Source organism: Oncorhynchus clarkii, chromosome 20 (genome assembly GCF_045791955.1).
Source record: "Oncorhynchus clarkii lewisi isolate Uvic-CL-2024 chromosome 20, UVic_Ocla_1.0, whole genome shotgun sequence".
Lineage (NCBI taxonomy): Eukaryota > Metazoa > Chordata > Actinopteri > Salmoniformes > Salmonidae > Oncorhynchus > Oncorhynchus clarkii.
Window position 1 is genome coordinate 51,469,417 of NC_092166.1, and position 17,704 is coordinate 51,487,120.

Below are 17,704 nucleotides of genomic sequence, written 5' to 3' on the forward strand. Positions count from 1 at the left end.
GTGGGCTTGGCTTTAACAAAGCGTTTGACCTTTTTCTTCGCTACCTTTGTATCAGAGTCTATAGACAAAGCCTGTGGGCTTGTTCCTTGATCAAGCGGGCTATTTATAGCATCTAGAAATTTGAATTTTAATGTCCTTGCTATGGGTGTTAATTCCTGCGGAACTGGTGTCCGGTAATTCCCCATCTAGTCCTTGTGACTTATCTTTTACCTTTTTCTTACATTTTTCTTGCTTTAGTTCTTCAAGTAGTGGAACTTCTGGAGAACATTGGTCTAAGTTTTGATTGTCCTTCAACTCTTTGTTACCCTTGTGGTTTGGGAGCAGGAACGTAGCGAACAGGTTGATTGTATCGGTAGTCGTTTCGATGGTGACGTACTTTACAGTTATTTTGACTGCGGAGGTTATTGGAATCGTGGTTTCGTGGTAGAAACCGTTGTTGTGCGTCATCTCTCAACTCACCAATACCTGATAATGCATCCTCTAACTGGAGTGAGTGCTCCTGGTCAAACTTCAAAACCGAGTGGTCAGGGCTCTTAGCGTTGTGAACTTTTGATGCCTCAAAAGCTATGCTTGCAAGCTCTCTGAGTTGTAAGATAGGCAAGCCAACATGGGTTGCAGGGCCCAAGTAGGTAATGAAGGTGTTATACATGTTCGACAGAAACATTTGTTTGAGTGGTAACAGCTCTTCCATTCCTGTTTCAGTGAGTAGGCCAAAGTAAGCTGAACGAAGCCTATGACAGCAAGCTTGTGGGTGTTCATTCCAAGCTTGTTTAACGGTGTTAGCCGTGGCTATTATGTTTCCGAGTCGCAGAACCACTGCATTCTAATTTCAACTCTGTGGCAAGTTTAGCGTAGTCTTTTAGCACGTGTTTCTGTTGTAGACAAATGAACCTCGTTATGTGTCTATTTGACATTCACATCAACAGGTAAACCCTGTCAGAAACCGTATCATTCGGGTAGCCATCCAATGCGTCCTCTATGTCAGCTAGGGACGTCTCAGTATCGTTTGGAACTGTGTCAAAGGTGGGGTGTCAAAGCGGGCGGAGAGGGTTGTCTTTATCCTTTGGGGAAATTGGGGCCGAAAGGAGAGGAGAAGCCAAGCTTTGACTTTGTTGGCCAAGAGACACCATATTACTCAGTGCCGAATGGTCAAGGGGAGAAGACTGAGGGCCACGAGGGAGGCAAGGTCTGAAACCGATCGTCTTTACTCCTTTGAGTACAGGGCTCTGGTTGCTTGGATGGGTAGTCACGCTGTAAAGCGTGACCATTCTGGACTTCCTCCAGAAGGTACCAAACGGTGGTATTCTGCTGCATTGCAGAGTCCAATTGAACGATTAGAGTACTGATTATGGACACGTGAATGTCGCACTTGCTCCTTTCGGTCTCATATTTGCAGATAGAGGTCCTGAGTACGGAGAAAGAGATTCAGTGATGAGATTTCTTCCGCTTGCTTAGAAATCAATATTTCCATCTTCATCACCTGAGTTCAGTAATCATTCATTTGGTCAGCGACTTCAACGAGTTCTGCTGATTTGACATCCAACTTAGTCATTGTGTTCATGAACTGATTGTCTTTGGTGTGCAGCATGTTGAGTAGAACATTGTTACTTTGAGTAGCGTTCAACAAAACTGTATGCATGTTATCAAGTTGAGCGCTCCTGTTTGTAGATAACTTTTCAGATTTATCTAGTTTGGCGTGGACATCATCGTATTAAGTTTTGGCTGAATTGAGTTGTTCCTGTAGCATATGATTTTGTTCCTGTCGAAGACGATTTTGTTGAAGAGTTTGTTCATCGTCATAAGTTTTTGCAATTACATTTAATTGGTCAGTTTTCAGGTGCAGTTCCATAGCTAGCAGAATCTTTCCCTTTTCTGCATTTGTCATTGGTTTCCCGGTTCTCTCCACCTGTCCCTTTAGGTCTACTGTTACCTGCTTGTGCTTCAGCTGTGCACTGCAGTATTGGACCAATGGCAATCTTGGACGGCAAGACATCAGGGCTAGACTGGAGAGAAACTTTACGAGGCCTGCACCCGATGGTTGATTTTGGAGAGCTTTGTTCGTAATTTCTGCTGTTTTCCCGCTAACGGCATAATTAGGGTTGGTATCGCTGCTGAGGTCAGCGATCAATCCATTTATAGGTGGAGGTTCACTAATTAGCGGGCAAGTGGCGACTATCCCCCCTGATAGCTTGCACATTATTAGAACATTTGAAATAAATTAATTTTCCAAAAGTTGGTATTGGAATATGTTGGGAGCTGCAATGACGATTTTAATAAATTTATAGACGTTAATGAACCATCAGTAAAACATGGAAGAGTAAAACTTTTATTTTTATGAGCAGTCCAAATAGTAATATAAATATTAACATGCACATGTGAAGTCAAAATCTAAACAATTGTGTCCCATTTCAATCAAATAGGGTGCGAAGCCAGGCCATGTGAACAAGATGGGAATCTTATCAGACAAACTGAAATATAGGACAATGGCTGAAGGAATTACTATAGATAAAATCTGAATTGTAAATCCCACAAAACCTTTACAACAGCTACAGGAAATGATTTGCCTGTGAGATTAATAACTACGTTTTACACAGGAACACACTCTACAAAGATGCCAAGAACAATTCACATTTCAAATGTTATAGAAATAACATAGGCAGAGAGTTAAGTTAAGATATGATTAATTTAGGAAACGGAACAAGTTGATACAATGATAATCAATGGTGTCACGTTCTGACCTCTATTTCCTTTGTTTTGCATTTATTTAGTATGGTCAGGGCGTGAGTTGGGTGGGCAGTCTATGTTTGTTTTTCTATGTTTTCGGCCTAGTATGGTTCTCAATCAGAGGCAGGTGTCATTAGTTGTCTCTGATTGAGAATCATACTTAGGTAGCCTGGGTTTCACTGTTTGTTTGTGGGTGATTGTTCCTGTCTTTGTGTTTGCACCAGATAGGGCTGTTTTGAGTTCTCACGTTTCTTGTTTTCGTTAGTTTGTTCATGTATAGTGTCTTCATTAAAATACAATGAACAACCACCACGCTGCGTTTTGGTCCGCCTCTACTTCACAACAAGAGAACCGTTACAGAATCACCCACCACACTCGGACCGAGCAGCGTGTTAACAGGCAGCAGCGAAAGGAGGACGTTATGGACAGCAATGGCATGGAGTATACTACTTGGGAGGAGATCGACAGGTGGGCGGCCGACCCAGGGAGAGTGCCGGAGCCCGCCTGGGATTCGATGGAGCAGTGCGCGGAAGGTTATCAGAGAATGGAGTTGGCGAAGCAGGCACGGCGGCACGGAAGGAAGCCCGAGAGGCAGCCCCAAAAATTTCTTGGGGGGGGGCTAACAGGGAGTATGGCTACGCCAGGTAGGAGACCTGGGCAGACTCCCTGTGCTTACCGGGGGGCTAGAGAGACCGGACAGGCACCGTGTTATGCAGTGGTGCGCACGGTGTCTCCAGTGCGGGTGCATAGCCCGGTGCGGTATATTCCAGCTCCGCGTGTCGGCCGGGCTAGATTGAGCGTCGAGCCTAATGCCATGAAGCCGGCTCTACGCAGCTGGTCCCCAGTGCGTCTCCTTGGGCCGGCTTACATGGCACCAGCCTTGCGCTCGGTGTCTCCGGTTCGCCTGCATAGCCCAGTGCGGGCTATTCCACCACGCCGCACTGGCAGGGCGACCGTGAGCATTCAACCAGGTAAGGTTGGGCAGGCTGGGCGCTCAAGAGCTCCAGTACCACCTCCACACCCCAGCCCTCCGGTAGCAGCTCCCCGCACAAGAATTCCTGTGCGTGTCCTCGGCCCAGTACCACCAGTGCCAGCACCACGCATCAGGCCTACAGTGCGCCTCACCTGTCCGGAGCCTCCCGCCTGTCCGGCGCCTCTGCCGGAGCCTCCCGCCTGTCCGGCGCCTCTGCCGGAGCCTCCCGCCTTTCCGGCGCTACCAGAGCCTCCCTCCTGTCCAGCGCTGCCGGAGCCTCCCGCCTGTCCGGCGCCTCTGCCGGAGCCTCCCGCCTGTCCGGCGCCTCTGCCGGAGCCTCCCGCCTGTCCGGCGCCTCTGCCGGAGCCTCCCGCCTGTCCGGCGCCTCTGCCGGAGCCTCCCGCCTCTCCGGCGCTACCAGAGCCTTCCTCCTCTCCAGCGCTGCCGGAGTCTCCCGCCTGTTCGGCGCTAGGAGAGCTACTCAGCCCAGCGTTGCCGGAGCTTCCCGTCTGCCCAGCGCCATCTGAGCTTCCCGTCTGCCCAGCGCCAGCGCCGCCCGTCTGCCCAACGCCGCCAGCGCCGCCCGTCTGCCCAGTGCCGCCCGTCTGCCCAACGCCGCCAGCGCCGCCCGTCTGCCCAACGCCGCCAGCGCCGCCCGTCTGCCCAGCGCCGCCAGTGCCGCCCGTCTGCCCAGCGCCGCCAGTGCCGCCCGTCTGCCCAGCGCCGCCAGTGCCGCCCGTCTGCCCAGCGCCGCCAGTGCCGCCCGTCTGCCAGGAGCCGTTAATGCCGCCCGTCAGCCAGGAGCCGCCAGTGCCGCCCGTCAGCCAGGGGCCGCCAGTGCCGCCCGTCAGCCAGGGGCCGCCAGTGCCGCCAGTCAGCCAGGGGCCGCCAGTGCCGCCAGTCAACCAGGGGCCGCCAGTGCCGCCCGTCAGCCAGGGGCCGCCAGTGCCGCCAGTCAGCCAGGGGCCGCCAGTCAACCAGGGGCCGCCAGTGCCGCGAGTCAGCCAGGGGCCGCCAGTCAGCCAGGGGCCGCCAGTGCCGCCAGTCAGCCAGGGGCCGCTAGAGCCCCTCCGCCCGGAGCAGCTGCCCCTCTGTCCCGAGCAGCTGCCCCTCTGTCCCGAGCAGCTGCCCCTCTGTCCCGAGCTGCTGCCGCCCCTCTGTCCCGAGCAGCTGCCGCCCCTCGGTCCCGAGCAGCTGCCGCCCCTCTGTCCCGAGCTGCTGCCGCCCCTCTGTCCCGAGCTGCTGCCGCCCCTCTGTCCCGAGCAGCTGCTTCACCTCTGTCCCGAGCTGCCCCTTTGTCCCAAGCAGCCCCTCTGTCCAGTGGGGTCATTGAGAGGGGTGGGCATGGTGAGTAAGCCACGGAGGCGGACAATAAGGCGGACTAAGACAATGGCGAAGTGGGGTCCGCGTCCCGCGCCAGAGCCGCCACCGCGGACAGACGCCCACCCAGACCCTCCCCTATAGGTCAAGGTTTTGCGGCCGGAGTCCGCACCTTTGGGGGGGGGGTACTGTCACGTTCTGACCTCTATTTCCTTTGTTTTGCATTTATTTAGTATGGTCAGGGCGTGAGTTGGGTGGGCAGTCTATGTTTGTTTTTCTATGTTTTGGGGCAGTTCTATGTTTTCGGCCTAGTATGGTTCTCAATCAGAGGCAGGTGTCATTAGTTGTCTCTGATTGAGAATCATACTTAGGTAGCCTGGGTTTCACTGTTTGTTTGTGGGTGATTGTTCCTGTCTTTGTGTTTGCACCAGATAGGGCTGTTTTGAGTTCTCACGTTTCTTGTTTTCGTTAGTTTGTTCATGTATAGTGTCTTCATTAAAATACAATGAACAACCACCACGCTGCGTTTTGGTCCGCCTCTACTTCACAACAAGAGAACCGTTACAAATGGACTCATAGTGGCATATGACATTAGTGTTATCATGACTCATATACATGTATATGTGACATTAGCATTATCACATAGTTTGGAGAAATGTATATTTAAGTAATAAGGTCTGAGGGGGTGTGGTATATGGTCACTATACCACGGCTAAGGGCTGTTCTTGTGTACGACGCAACGCGGAGTGCCTGGATACAGCCCTTAGCCGTGGTATATTGGTCATATACCACCAAACCCTGAGGTGCCTTATTGCTATCATAAACTGGTTACCAATGTAATTATTGCAGTAAAAATACATGTTTTGTCATACCTGTGGTATATGGTCTGACATAGGACGGCTGTGAGCCAATCAACATTCAGGGCTCAAACCCCCCAGTTTATAAATATTATTATACAGTGCATTCAGACCTCTTTACTTTTTCCACATTTTGTTACGTTAGTCTTATTCAAACATCCACGAGGAAAACACATATTTAATCAATCTACACACAATAGAATAGAATTTAGAATTTAACAAAAATTAAAAACAGAAATACCTTATTTACGTAAGTATTCAGACCCTTTGCTATGAGACTCGAAATAGAGCTCAGCTGCATCCTGTTTCCATTGATCGTCCTTGAGATGTTTCTACAACTTGGAGTCCACCTGTGGTAAATTCAACTGATTTGACATGATTTGGAAAGGCACACACATATCTATATAAGGTCCCACAGTTTACAGTGCATGTCAGAGCAAAAACCAAGCCGTGAGGAATTGTCTGTAGAGCTCCACGTCAGGATTGTGTCGAGGCACAGATGTGAGGAAGTGTGCCAAAAAAACCTGCAGCATTGAAGGTCTTCAAGAACATAGTGGCCTCCATCATTCTTAAATGGAAGAAGTTTGGAACCACCAAGACTCATCCTAGAGCTGGCCGCCAGGCCAAACTGAGCAATCGGGGGAGAAGGGCACTGGTCAGGGAGGTGACCAAGAAGCCGATGGTCACTAACAGTGTCAGAGTTCTTCTGTGGAGATGGGAGAACCTTCCAGAAGGACAACCATCTCTGCAGCCCTCCACCAATCAGGCCTTATAGTAGAGTGGCCTGACGGAAGCCACTCCTCAGAAAAACGCACATGGCAGCCCGCTTTGAGTTTGCTAAAATGCACCTAAAGGACTCTCAGACCATGAGAAAAGATTCTCTGGTATGATGAAACCAAGATTGAACTCTTTGGCCTGAATGTCAAGCTTCACGTCTGGAGGAAACCTGGCACCATTCCTACAGTGAAACATGGAGGGGGCAGCATCATGCTGTGGGGATGTTTTTTCAGCGGCAATGGCTAGTCAGGATTGAGAGAAAGATGAACGTAGCAAAGTACAGAGAGATCCTTGATGAAAACCTGCTTCAGAGCGCCCAGGACCTCTGACTGGGTCGAAGGTTCACCTTCCAACTGGACGACAACCCTAAGCACACAGCCAAGACAACGCAGGAGTGGCTTTGGGACAAGTCTCTGAGTGGCCCAGCCAGAGCCTTGACTTGAAGCCGATCTAACATCTCTGGAGAGACCTGAAAATAGCTGTGGAGTAATGGTCCCCTTCCAACCTGAGAGCTTGAGAGGATCTGCAGAGAATGGGAGAAACTCCCCAAATACAGGTGTGCCAAGCTTATAACATCATACCCAAGAAAACTTGAGGCTGTAATTTCTGCCGAAGGTGCTTCAACAAAGTACTGAGTATAGGGTCATTTCAATTGTTTTATTTTTTAAATAAATTTGCAAAAATGTCTAAAAACAGTTTTTGCTTTGTCATTATGCACTATTGTGTGTAGATTGATGAGGGGAAAAAAAACGATTTAATCAATTTTAGGTTAAGGCTGTAACGTAACAAAATGTGGAAAAAGACAAGGTCTGAATACTTTACAAATCCACTGTACATTACTATTTAATGAACATTCAATCTAATTTGTAGCCAAACTTGAAAAACTGTCTCAAATGACAAATTTAATAGCACAAAAAATACAAGTGATTAGTATTGTTAATTCAAATTAGAAAAAGAGTGGAAAATGAGTGAAAGTTTTTGTTTATACAGAAATCCTCAAAACAGTGTCTGGGGACCCTCTGCTAGATTCAATTGTGTGTCATTATGCACATGTTGAGGGGCTTCTCATTGACCTATAACCAGTTCACACTCACGCTAACATCTCCTATCTTATGATCTTTGTTTGATACTGAGAAAATAAGAGAAATATAAACAGAACAAAACAGAACGTGTTTTGGATATTTGAATGGCCATGCAGGAAAGGGTTTAACAGTCAATATGAAAAGATAATGCAAGATAATGTTAGCTAGCTAGCTACGGTATTAACTTCAGTAGCTACTGACCTGCAAAGTTGTCAATGTAGCTTGACACATACATTTTGAAACCGTCTTCTTTCCTGCTCATAGAGGTAACAGAAGAAGCCTTAACATTCCGATTAACATCGTTCACAGTAATTTGTGGGAGATCCTGCAGATAGCAGGTGTAAAATGCCATACTGGTAGCTAGCTTGATGTCAATGTTGTTGTTGACTTTGCAATGGAAGTTGAGAAGCTGGCTAATCGGAATGCGGAAGTTTTGCCAAGTGGGCGTAACTAGAGGCTATTGTTGTACAGGTTTTATCATTATATGTATAATTAAGGTTGAGCACTTGTCTACTCCCAGTTCTACTATCTTCAACAATCTTATTGACAGTAAGGTTGCCAGTTGAGCTGCCAGTATGTTACTGGCAGTTAGTTGGCAGTGAGTTAGTAGCCATTTGAGTGACTAAAATATCACACATAATTTTGGGGGTATAGAAATGCTCAATATCTTAGAAAAAACACTTTCTCTCATGGCTAACTACCATGAAGTTTAAAAAAGACAGGTTGAGTGGGCAGGGAGCTAATATTCATGAGCTCGCCTTGACTGACAGGTATTTGAAATGCCTATGTCAAAAGACTTGGATGCAGTGTTGCAGTACAATCATCTCATGCACATTTTGTGATACACAAAGCAACTGTGTATGCTATGGGCAGGCATAAGCTACGGACAATGAACACAATAGCATTTTATCAATGGAAATTTGAATGCACAGAGATACCGTGACGAGAACCTGAGACCCATTGGTGTACCATTCATCCGCCGCCATCACCTCATGCTTCAGCATGATCATGCACAGCCCCATGTGGCAAGGATCTATACACAATTCCCTGAAGCTGAAAATGGCCCAGTTATTCCATGGCCTGCATACATGTCACCCATTGACCATGTTTGGAATGCTCTGGATTGACATGTACGACAGCGTGTTCCGTTTCCCAGCAATATCCAGCAACTTCACACAGTCATTGATCGGAGAGGGAAAACATTTCACAGGCCACAATCAACAGCTTGATCAACTCTGCATAAGACGAAGAGTGGTAACACCAGATATTAACTGGTTTTCTGATCCACGCCCCTACCTTAAAAACAAAAAAAATGTATCTGTCACCAATAGATGCATACCTGTATTCCCAGTCATGTGAAATCCATAGATCAGTGCCTAATAAATATATTTCAATTGACAAATAAACTACCTTATATGAAATATAACTCAGTAAAATCTTAAAAATTGTTGCACGTTGTATTTATTTTTGTTCAGTATAAGTAGGTAATGCAAAATTTCCAGGCAACTAACTTCCATTAAGGTACTGAAAAGTACAGTAACCTCTTAAAAGTGTAGCTCTTTAACACTAGAAATGCTAGAGTCCAATGGCCACTGACGTTTGATGATAAAAAAAAAGCTGTCCTCCTTCCCTGACTTTTCCTAACTGTTTGTATTTTACGCTGCTCATTTGTCAGAATTTTAAAATCACAAACAGAAATGTATTTGGAGCTTTTTTTTAACACCTACAGTATTCCTAACCTAACCCGCCAAGACAATTCACAGTTAGGCGTTGGTACCCAGACAGGCGCTAATGCGTCTCCCTCTCCTCACTGAATGAATGACAAATGGACAAATAGGTGATAATTGTGCAACTTTACAATTTAATTTAAATGATGTCTAACTGAATGATAAGGAGGGTGAAGTGGTTTATTTAATTTAAAACAACAATAGTGTAATGATGAGTTTGTGTTATGCCTAGTTATCAGCGTTGATGCTCATGTTAATAATTTGACTGCTCGCCTTGCGGGTTGATACAATGTATCAACATTCGCCAAATACAACTGGTGTAGACCGTGAAATGCTTACTTACAAGCCCTTAACCAACAATGCAGTTCAATAAATAGTTTTTTGTAAATATTTTCTTAAAACGTACAAAAATGTATTAAAATAAAAAATGAACAAAATAAAATTACATAACAATAACGAGGCTATGTACAGGGGGTACTGGTCCTGAGTCAATGTGCGAGGGTACAGGCTAGTTGAGGTAATTTGTAAAGTGACTATGCACAAATATAACAGTGAGTAGAAGCAGCGTAAAAACAAAAGGATGCCAAGGAACTTGAAACTCTCGACCCGCTCCACTTCAGCCCAATGTTAATGGGGGCCTGTTTGGTCCTCCTTTTCCTATAGTCCACAATAAGCTACTTTGTCTTGCTCACATTGAGGGAGAGGTTGTTGTCCTGGCACCACACTGCCAGGTCTATAGGCTGTCTTATCATTCTCAGTGATCAGGCCTACCACTGTTGTCGTCAGCAAATGTAATGTTTGAGTCTTGTTTGGCCATGTAGTCACGGGTGAACAGGGAGTACAGGAGGGGACAAAGCATGCACCCCTGAGGGGCCCCAGTGTTGAGGATCAGAGTGGCATATGTGTTGTTACCTACCCTTACCACCTGGGGGTGGTCCTTCAGGAAGTCCGGAATTCAGTTGCAGAGGGAGGTTTACTCCCAGGGTCCTTAGCTTAATGATGAGCTTTGTGGGTACTATGGTGTTGAACGCTGAGTTGTAGTCAATGAACAGCATTCTCACATAGGAGTTCCTATTGTCCAGGTGGGAAAGGACAGTGCGGAGTGCGATTGCATCATCTGTTGGGGCGGTATGTGAATTGGAGTGGGTCTAGGGTTTCCGGCATGATGCTGTTGATGTGAGCCATGATTAGCTTTTGAAAGCAATTGAAAAGTGGGCATAGCGGGATATCTTATAAGCGTCAGGATTAGTGTCCCGTTACTTGAAAGCAGCAACTCTAGCCTTTAGCTCGATGCGGATTTGACCTGTAATCCATGGCTTCTGGTTGGCATATATACAGTCGTTGTCGATCCACTTATTAATTAAGCCTGTGACTGAGGGGATATACTCCTCAATGGCACTGGATGAATCGCAGAACACATTCCAGTCTGTGCTAGCAAAACAGTTCTGTAGCGTAGCATCCGTGTCATCTGACCACTTCCGTATTGAGTCACTGGTACTTTCTGCTTTAGTTTTTGGCTACGAATAATAGATGAGAACTCTCTTGGTAGATAGTGTGGTCATGTCTCGAGGTATGAGTCTCGAGGTGTGAGTCTCGAGGTTTGAGCAATACCTCGAGACTTCCTTAATATTAGACATTGAGCACAAGCAGTTATTGACAAATAGACAAAAAAAACACACCCCTCGCCTTACCAGACGTAGCTGCTCTGTCCTGCCGATGCACGGAAAAGCCAACCAGCTCTATATTATCCGCGTCGTCGTTTAGCCACATCTCGGTGAAACATTGGATATCACAATTTTTATGATTTACTTTGTAAAAATAAGCTGTTAAGGGACTGTTTAATTTACTTGAACTCTTTTACTAATCATATTTATTGTAAGGGAAATGAAAACATGCTACGTGTTGCAGTAGGCCTTCAGAATTTGCAAAACATATCCTTGACTCTGTGCTAGTTGATGAGCAGGAAACAAACGATGCCAGTAAACTTGCACAGCCGGCCCATCGAAACTACACCTAATATATACCAAAACTAATTTCACACAATAAAAGTTACCCTATGGACAAGATTATATTGACAATAGTCTGATGTGATAATATTATCACATCAAATTGTACATGAGATGGGCGAATCTTGTAATTGACAGATAAATGGACATGATTTAATCCTCCTTCAGACTCACACGCAGGTGAAACATTTTGATTTCTATATAGTATCAAAAAGAGCATATTCTGCGGTTTCTACGACACTTTTCCAAATAACTCTCAAAATTCAAGAGCTGCAGCTATATTTAAAAATGTAACTTTTTCCAAGAATATCCGAGCTATCCATGCATTTAGCATGTGAATACTCACACAGCAGCATTGCACTGGATACTAAGCAAAAGCTAGTAACATAATAAAATAAAAATATACTATTTTGTCATCAATGGATGATTGGGCGATAGAAACAGATAATGTTGCTTGTGGTTTCAATGAACTGAATGATGAGGAGTGTGAAGAGGGTGATTGAATTTGTTTTGATCTGAATGATGATGAAGTGGATGACTGAATTTAGAACAATAGTGTAAGGATGAAGAATTCTGGATGTTATGGGCTAATTTTTTTATTATGAAAGGCTGGAAATGGTAGCCTATATAATCTCCCCTCAGAATTGCAGCATTGACCATATTTAGAGTTACCCAACTTTTGGCAACATAACCAACCACTTAAACTGGTACAACACTTACACTGACGGTTAGTACAAATATACATTATCAAGCCCCCAAATATGTTAATGAGCCCACCGGTACATTTCCCCCACCTACATTTCATTGCGTAGTGTTGATTGTACCTTACATTCCAAATATTGGGTAAAACATTTACAGTGGCTTGCGAAAGTATTCACCCCCCTTGGCATTTTTCCTATTTTATTGCCTTACAACCTGGAATTAAAATATATTTTGGGGGGGTTTGTACCATTTGATTTACACAAAATGCCTACCACTTTGAAGATGCAAAATATTTTTTATTGTGAGACAAACAAGAAGAACTTGAGCATGTGTAACTATTCACATCTAGCCACTGGGATCTTTGCCCATTCTTCAAATCAAAACTGCTCCAGCTCCTTCAAGTCAGATGGGTTCCGCTGGTATACAGCAATCTTTAAGTCATACCACAGATTTTCAATTGGATTGAGGTCTGGCATTGACTAGGCCATTCCAAGACATTTAAATGTCTCCCCTTAAACCACTCAAGTGTTGCTTTAGCAGTGCGCTGAGGGCTATTTTCCTGCTGGAAGGTGAACCTCTTTCCCAGTTTCAAATCTCTGGAAGACTGAAACAGGACTCTCTCAATAATTTCCCTGTATTTAGCACCATCCAACCATCATTCCTTTAATTCTGACCAGTTTCCCAGACCCTGCCGTTGAAAAACATCCCCACAGCATGATGCTGCCACCAACATGGAATTCTCGGGGTGATGAGAGGTGCTGTGTTTGCGCCAGACATAGCATTTTCCTTGATTTTAGTCTCATCTCACCAGAGTACCTTCTTCCATATGTTTGGGCAGGCTTCCACATGTTTGCTTATTTTTAATGACTTGATTCTGGGAAACATTTAGCAAACTGAAGAATTATATTCTTGCCATTAAATCTGTGGTCAATCTCTGTCATGCCCACAGGCCTGGTTGCACCGCAGGACATTCAGGTCATTAGCAACCAAGAGGAGTGCAACTCCAAGAAAACAATACATGACAATTTAAAAAAATATATGTCAAAGCAAGCACCAGAAACTAATTTGATTTTAAGTATACACCAGAAAATATGAAAATTAGAACACAATAGGAAAGCAATATTAAAAAGATGGATTTATCAATAAACTAAGCGTCAGATAATATAGCAATGAGTGCAGTGCATTCCAGGACTGACTACCTCCTCCCAAAACAATCCCTTTCTCTTGACTACCCTCCTCTCTCTCTTTCCCTTCCTTCTGTCCTATCTTGCGAACCATGCTAAACTCTCCTTCAATCTCTCCCCCTCCCCATTATTCCGCTCAATTCTAAAGCAACTGGCCAATAGAAATGAGGCGAGTGCAAAGGAAGGTTGGGACATCTGAATCTGGCTCTGAACATACAAAATGTTCAGGGCCTCCAGAGTTGTATGTTGAGATGTGTTCAAGTCTGTTCACTGGCCAGGTATGTTCATCTAAAGAGAATGGCATTTCAGCTCAATAATGGATAATTGTTATGTATTTTTTGTTAATAATTATCGATTAGTGCCAAGATTAGATGCAGCAATTTTTTTCAATATAACTTCAAGCCTATGTAAAAACTCAAACTTAATTGGGTGAAAAGACATCATGGTCAGGATGTTTACCCAGTCGGCTACATTTGGCAAGGGACGTCATGTAATTTTCTGGTTTAAATCTGGTTCTCTGGCTGAAGTGAAGTCAGATAAAAGGTAAACAAGACAGACCCCCCCCAAAAAACAGTTTAAAGATATTCGAAATGTAAAGATTTGAGGCAGCAAATCTCAGTATTGGAGATTTTGGAGCTGCAGAGAGTGTGTGAGAGGGCAGACCGCCCCTCTCTCTAGGGACACACACAAGTCCAGTTTAATAACCCGAAGGCATTCAGTGCTCACAACAACCCTTCACAGCATTTAATACAGGGTCATATTCACCGGAGCACATCGCAGCAAAATGTTTTGCAATGGAAAATGAAAAAGAACACCAGAGTAGACCCTCCTGTTTCAGTCCATTTTCTTCCGTTTGGTACTATTTATAGAAGATAACCCTACTTGGCAAAACATCAAATACACATTATAGCAAGAACAGCTCAAAAAGGCAAAGAGAAACAACATTCCATCATTACTTTAAGGTCAGCCAATCTGAAAAATGTCAAGAACTTTGAACGTTTTTTCAAGTGCAGTTGCAAAAAACATTAAGCGCTATGATGAACCTGCCTCTCACAAGGACCACCACAGGAAAGGAAGACCCAGGGCTACCTCTGCTGCAGAGGATAAGTTCATTAGAGTTACCAGACTCAGAAATTGCAGCCCAAGTCTCAACATCAACTGTTCAGAGGAGACTGCGTGAATCAGGCCGTCATGGTCGAATTGCTGCAAAGAAACCACTACTAAAGGACACCAATAATAAGAAGAGACTTGACTTGGGCCAAGAAAAACGAGCAATGGACATTAGACCGGTGGCAATCTGTCCTTTGGTCTGATGAGTCCAAATTAGATTTTTGGTTCCAAACACCTCGTCTTTGTGAGACACAGAGTATTTTAAAAACACATTTCTTTAACCTTTATTTAAACCAGGAAAAGCTCATCTAGTCCCAGAGTCTATTTTTCAAGGGAGACCTGGCCGAGAAGGAAATAGCAATCAATACATTACAGAATATATACAGTGCTGTGAAAAAGTATTTGCCCCCTTCCTGATTTCTTCTTTTTTTGCACATTTGTCACACTTAAAATTTGTTTGATCTGAAACATTTAATATTGCACAAAGACAACCCAAGTAAACACAAAATGCAGTTTAAGTGATGATTGTATTTATTAAGGGAAAAAAATCTATCTGAACCTTCATGGTCCTATGTGAAAAAGTAATTGCCCCCTAAACCTAATAACTGGTTGTGCCACCCTCAGCAGCAACAACTGCAATCAAGCATTTGAGATAACTGGCAATGAGTCTTTCACATCGCTGTGGAGGAATTTTGGCCCACTCTTTGCAGAATTGTTTTAAGTCAGCCACATTGGAGGGTTTTCGAGCATGAACCGCCTTTTTAAGGTCACGCCACAGCAACTCAAATCGGATTCAAATCCGGACTTTGTCTAGGCCACTCAAACCTTCATTTTTTTTAAAAGCCATTCAGAGGTGGACTTGGTGGTGTGTTTTGGATCGTTGACCTGCTGCAGAACCCAAGTGCGCTTCAGTTTGAGGTCACGAACTGATGGCCGGACATTCTCCTTCAGGATTTTTATTGTAGAGAGCAGAATTCATGGTTCCATCAATCACAGCAAGTCATCCAGGTCCCGAAGCAGCAAAGCAGCCCCAGACCATCACACTACCACCACCATATTTGACTGTTGGTATGATGTTCTTATTCTGAAATGCTATGTTACTTTTATGCCAGATGTAACGGGACGCACACCTTCCAAAAAGTTCAACTTCTGTCTTGTCAGTCCACAGAATATTTTACAAAAAGTATTGGGGATCATCAATATGTTTTTTTTGCCAAAAGTGAGATGAGCCTTTATGTTCTTTTTGGTTAGCAGTGGTTTTCGCCTTGGAACTCTGCCATGGATGCCATTTTTGCCCAGTCTCTTTCTTATGGTTGAGTCATGAACACTGACCTTAACTGGGGCAAGTGAGGCCTGCAGTTCTTTAGATGTTGTTGTGGGTTCATTTGTGACCTCTTGGATGAGTTGTCGCTGGGCTCTTGGGGTAATTTTGGTAGGCCGGCCACTCCTGGGAAGGTTCACCACTGTTCCAAATTTTCTCCATTTGTGGATAATGGCTCTCACCGTGGTTCGCTGGAGTCCCAAAGCTTTAGAAATGGTTTTGTAACCCTTTCCTGACTGATAGATGTTGTTACGGATACAAGTATCCTGTGTGTGTGTGTATTTATTTTCTCTCCTTCTCCCCCTACAGGTGACAATCATCACTCCCCAATCAGTCACCAATCAATCATCAATCAGAAGACACACCTCCTCCGGTTTCCTACCCAATCACAGTTCCTTTCCCTTGGTATAAAAACCCTGTCAGTTGTTTTCTCTAGAGCTTAATCTCTCTGTCAATGCCATCTGTCTGCAGATCGCTTTGTGTTTCACTCTCTCCTACTATGTCTCTCTATCTCACTCTCTTTATGTATTGAGCTCTCTTTTGTTTGAGCACCTCCGTATCACTTTGTCCCCACCTGTGAGTATTGGTTTTGCTATATTGTTTGATGGTGGGAAAAGGGGGTACTAAGACAAGTCGCCCATGGCCATACACTACCCGTAGGTAAACTTTGTTAAATACCCTAGTTAGAACTGGGTGGACCACCCACTGTATTTTTGGTTAGTTAGTTAGCTGTGTTTGTAATAGGCTTGTCTAGCTTAAGGGATTTTCTGTATATTTGTTTCTTTCCTTGGGTCCAGCTCAGCCCCTTTGTCAGACAGGTTCTATTTAAGTAACTTTATATTTGTTTCTTTCCTTGGGTCCAGCTCAGCCCCCCCCCCCCATTACCGTGTGTTTACCAGTAAACCCTGAGTTTGACGGTAGATTTCAGTTGTCGTGGTTATTTGGTTCTCACTTACTTTGTCACCATTATAAATTGCATGAGTTATGTTATGGGTCTCGTTACCACCCCCCCTAGACTGTCGGGCCAAAAGGGATTCGTAACAGATGTGAATTACTTTGTTTCTCATCTGTTCCTGAATTTCTTTGGATCGCGGCATGATGTCTTGCTTTTTGAGATCTTTTGGCCTACTTCACTTTGTCAGACAGGTTCTATTTAAGTAACTTCATGATTCAGCAGGTCTTGCAGTAATCAGGCCTGGGTGTGGCTAGTGAAATTGAACTCAGCTTTACAAAAAATGTGATTAACCACAGTAAATTCATGATTTAGCAAGGGGGGGGGGGCAATTACTTTGTCTCACAGGGCCATGAAGGTTCGGATAGCTTTTTTTCCCCCCCTTAATAAATAAAATCACTTAACCCAAGTAAACACAAAATGCAGTTATCTTTGAGTAATATTAAAATGTGTTTGATCTGAAACATTTAAGTGTGACAAATGTGCAAAAAAATAAGAAATCAGGAAGGGGACAATTTTTCACAGCACTGTATATAAAAAAAGGTACAATACAACATGATCCAGCCTTCTTGGTAAAAAGAGTAGGTGAAAGGATGATCTGTCCTTTGGTCTGATGAGTTAACATTTGAGATATTTGGTTCCAATCGCCGTGTCTTTGTGAGACGCAGAGTAGGTCAATGGATGATCTCTGCATGTGAAGTTCCCACAGTGAAGCATGGAGGTGTGGTGGTGCTTTGCTGGTGACACTGTCTGTGATTTATTCAGAATTCGAGGCACACTTAACCAGCATGGCTTCCACAGCATTCTGCTGCAATACGCCATCCCATCTGGTTTGCGCTTTAGTGGGACTATCACATGTTTTTCAACAGGACAATGACCCAACACACGTCCAGGCTGTGTAAGGGCTATTTGACTAAGGAGAGTGAGGGTGCTGCATCACATGACCTGGCCTCCACAATCACCTGACCT

At 44.6% G+C, this 17,704-nt stretch overlaps 1 protein-coding gene across 3 annotated transcripts in view; it reads right to left on the reverse strand.

Moving 5' to 3' along the window:
• The window catches only part of LOC139376481 (actin binding LIM protein 1b), a 103,173-nt gene that overhangs the window by 18,783 nt on the left and 66,686 nt on the right, over positions 1-17,704 (reverse strand). The window lies entirely within an intron of this gene.